Source organism: Convolutriloba macropyga, chromosome 8 (genome assembly GCF_964194025.1).
Source record: "Convolutriloba macropyga chromosome 8, txConMacr16.3, whole genome shotgun sequence".
In the NCBI taxonomy this organism is placed as follows: Eukaryota; Metazoa; Xenacoelomorpha; order Acoela; family Convolutidae; genus Convolutriloba; species Convolutriloba macropyga.
Genome location: NC_134475.1, coordinates 33,930,194 through 33,935,193, shown reverse-complemented (window position 1 = coordinate 33,935,193; position 5,000 = coordinate 33,930,194).

The window sequence follows — 5,000 nt, the reverse complement described above, 5'->3', positions numbered from 1 at the left end:
CACTAAACTATGCCGTGAATAGAGAAAGGGGACTAGCAAACCAACAAGAAATTCTAAGATAGAACAATACAATCTGGAACACAGTCTCCTACGTCCGTACAAATAGACAAAGAACACACAATCAAAATTCTCAACAAAAACAAAATCCATGCTGGAAATGCGGAGGAACATTCTCCCTAGCACACTTACAGACTTGCCCCGCCAAATCAACAACATGCAAAATATGCAAAAAGCCAGGACACTACACATCACTTTGTACAGCAAAAATGCCAGAACGACGACCACAAAACATACCACAGTCCAGCTCAACACAAAACTACAAACAACCACAAACAAGAAGAATAAGAAATATAAATCAAGAAGAAACAGAAAGCGAGCAACTAGAAGAAAGCGTAGACGCGGAAGCAGCCCTGTATATAAAAGAACTCCACGAGGACTGGCAAAATATAAACATCATACGCCCAACACAGTTCTCCCCACAGAAAAACAATTTTATCAACAAAGAATCAAACGGAGAGTTCTGGGTAGAAACAAAAACCCAATCACATAAACTACAGTGGCTAGCAGACACTGGCTTGCCTCGATCATTCATAAATCAAGAGATCGCACAAAAACTCCAAAAGGAGATCCAAAACATTCGAATAGAAAAGTTTACAGAAAACACAGTATACAAATGCTTCAACAACAACAATATTGAAAGTGAAGGAGTGCTCATCATAGACATACAGTCAGGATCATGGACGGCAAAGAACTGTAAAGTCCTCATTGTGAAAAACAAAACAAACAACATCATGGGCAGAGACCTTCTAGCAAAATTGGGAATAACACTCAACGCTTCAAAAAACACTGGTAAGCCCATTAACTTCATATCAAATCTCCAAATGGAGAAAAACATAATAAAATGGGTATTTCAAAAATACCCACACTTATGCACTCGCCTAGGTCGTTCAAAAAACCATATTGCGAAATCAATCTTTAAATCGACGTACACTCCTTCACAACATAAAGGTAGACGAGTCCCCCTACACCTCCTCGAGAAAGTCGAAAACGAGCTTAAAAAATTAATTGACGACAAACAAATCATTAAACTAGAAAAATGCTCAGACGAATTATTCATAAGTCCAGTAGTAATAACAGTCAAAAAAGACAAATCAGTCAAAATAGCTCTAGACTCCAAAAAATTGAATGATGCCATACACAAAAACAAATATCAGATGCAAAGCATCGACCACCTAATGGATTCAGTGGCAGTATACATTTCCGAACGAAAAAACAAACAAGGAAAATATTTCTTTTCGAAAATCGACCTAAAATACGCATACAGCCAAATACCATTAGACGATAACATCAAAAAACACTGTAACTTCAATATCCTAGGAGGAAAAGCTACCGGCACATATAGATTTATTAACGGATTTTACGGGCTGACAGATATGCCAGCAACATTCCAGAAAACAATAGATAAAACACTACACGATATAAACTCCAAATTTGCGTACCTAGACGATATCCTAATAATAACAAAAGGAACACAAGCCGAACACGAAAAAGAACTAGACAAAATACTCTACAGATTAAACGAAGAAAACCTAGCCATTAACCTACAAAAATGTGAATTTGCCAAAGAGCAAATCATATGGCTCGGCTTCACAATTACTCCAAATGGAGTAACTCCAACAAAACAAAAATGTGACGCCATAACGAATCTGGATAATCCGAAAACCTTAAAACAACTCCGCTCATTCATGGGTTGTATACATCACCTTATAAAATTTATCCCTAAGCTAGCAGAAATATCAGAGCCTCTACGCCCTCTACTATCCAAAGCTAACACAAAAGCACAAAACAAACTAGATTGGAAAGAACAACATACTACAGCTTTCAATCAAATCAAGGACAAAATAAAACAGATAACAGAAAATAGACATTTCGATACGACAAAACAAACCAGGGTACGCTGCGACGCGAGTAAAAAAGGCCTCGGAGCCTGCCTGGAACAAAAATACGGCAACACCTGGGAAACAATAGCATTTGCCAGTCGATTCCTAAATAATTTAGAATCACGCTATAGTACCAATGAACTAGAACTACTAGCGGTAGTATGGTCAATGGAGCACTTCAAATATTATCTATATGGATCAGAATTCATACTCCAAACGGATCATCAAGCGTTACTTACAGCACTCAAAGAAAATAGGGGAAACAAAACATACCAAAGTAGATTAACAAGATGGGTAGATAGACTACTACCTTTTCACTTTTCAGTTGAACACATTCCAGGCAAAAATATGGGTTTCGCCGACTATCTAAGTAGAAACCCTTCCGGAGATCCAATACCACCCTTGGAAGAAGACAAAAACTTCGTAATAAACGTCATAGACGAACTAAAATTTACTCTCATTCGCAATACACTAACTCCAAATGGAGCAATTAAAACAACCAATCAAAACGCAGACATAAAACAAGTCAAGAATGACGTAACTATATTAAAACAGATTAACAACACAGCTCCAAACGCTTTTTGCCTTAATTCGATTGAAAACAAGTTACACTCTCATTCAACATATCGTGATACATTACATCCAAACAAAATAACATCAACAAATTATTCACAATTAGTAGCCATTACAACGCGACGAAAACCTTTGCACGATACTTTCCAAGTCCCCATACACAAAAGATACAGAGCTCCCAATAAACAAAATCCCCCATTAGTAAAGCCTCCCCAAATGGAGAACCCCACTACTAGTAAAACATTCAAAAGTTCAAGTACCCAGACAGAGTATACTACAAACAAGGGAAAGGGCTTAGACCCAATAGACCCAACCAAACATTCGGAACTCTTTACCGCATATAACGACTTACCAACCCCACTTTATCGACTAAACTTGACTAAAGTATTTAATGAAGAACTACTATCAGAGGCGTCACAGAAAGAGCTAAAAATTATCATGGATTATGTAAAAACAGAAAATTGGGAAGATCTCAAAAAAGTTAATCCACTATTCTACAGAATTAGAAGGGACCTTTCAGTTACCCCGACAAATTGTTTACTTTACGACAACAGACTAGTAATACCTACGCGTCTAAAACAGCTCGTACTGGATACAATCCACCACAACCACCCTGGCCAAGCGGGAATGCTCGCACTCGCAAAACTGATCTGGTGGCCACATATACACTCGGAAATTGTCTCAAAAGCCAAAGCGTGCAGACAATGTATAGACAAAGGTAAAAACCTCAAAGCACTAATACCCAAAACAAATTTAGGTCAGTTACCGAGCCTAATAGAACCAAACCAGGAAATCCAAATGGATTTCGCTGGCCCCATACCATATAAAAATACTACACAGAATAACTATATTCTAGTAACAGTAGATCGTCTCTCACGATACCCTAACGCCGAACTTTTCCACAATTGCGACACAGAAACCGCAATAGACTATCTCGAACGCTACTGCAAAATACATGGTATACCACGGTCAATCCGCTGTGATCAAGCACAAGCGTTTAAGGCAAAAGAATTTGAAATATTCTGCAAAAACAGAAACATTAAGTTAATACTAGCTCCAGCTGGAGATCACAGGGGAACGGGAATGGTAGAGAGACTAATCCAAACATTAAAACGTCGCTTAGCAGTCATAGATATAGACCCCATGTGGAGCTCCGAAACTCTAAGCGCTAGAATAGCGAGCATAATTGAAAACATACGCCTCATACCAAACAAAACAACAAAAGTCACACCTTTTGAGGCACATTTTGGCAGAAAACCAAACACGGAACTATCCAATATACTAACCAAACCATCCATCAAAAATCTCTCATACAAAAAACTCATAGATAAATGTTTAGACAAGAAATTGCTACGCCACGATGCGTTGACCCAAGAAGAGTTGTGGAGAAGAGACGGCAGCTCAGAAAACGAACTGGACATTCAATACAACGCACAAAGCACGTCCCCCACACCTCTGGACTCAGACGACTCTGAAAATCAGCCACTGATTTACAAATCACCAAGTAAGATAACCCCTTCAGAATTACACTTCTCCATAGGAGATAAGACAACGAAAATAATATACAACAAACGCAACGTAGCGCGTAAATCTATTGCCAGAAAAACGAAAGAACCAAGAAATACCTCAGCACCTCAATGGAACATTATACAAGATGGAACCATAACAAACTATACACCACATACAATAACGATAGATACTCCACTAAGAAAGAACACAGTAGTAAGGAAAAATGACATAGCAATAGCTACAGAAACAAAACCATTACACGAAATAAAACCACGCCTAATCCACATGGTCGCCTGTAAAACAATTGGAGAATACAAAAGAAACCAAGAAAAAATTAAAAAGTTCTGTTTAGAAGAAGCCAAACAAAAGGCAAAGAATGATACGAGCGGACCGATGAGCAGCCTCCCAACGGCAAACAACTCTCGAGACATTCCAGGACCATCTAAGAGACCAATAACGAGTGCCCCAAAAAGGACAAGATCAGACCTCGAAGCTAACATCAAACCCAAAAAGAGGACTTGCAAAAAAGAGCCAATGAAGACAAAATGGTCAAAGGAGAAAGTAATCAAATTAGCAACAAAGAACCAAAGGGAGCAACAACAACCTAAAGGAAACAACAAGCCAAGAAACAAACAAAGCACGCCACTCCATAGCTTTAACGAAAAAGCCAAACAGGCAGCACTAAAACAATCAATGGCAGCCTCCACACGGAGACTCCCTTCGTCAAACTCAGACACCGACACAAATAGGTCATTCTTAATCTTCAACACACCAACCCCTCAGCCACCATCAATCCAGATCTATAATGTCGACACCGACATACCCGGGACCCCCCCATTCGAGGTCATAACTAGTAACGACCCCTTGGACTTTATGGAGACCAGCAAATTGAGCCCAAAAACACAAAGTCCACAGTTAACCACATCAACATCACTGGATACCAACTCCATGAGGAACGACAACCAAGATATAGAGTTC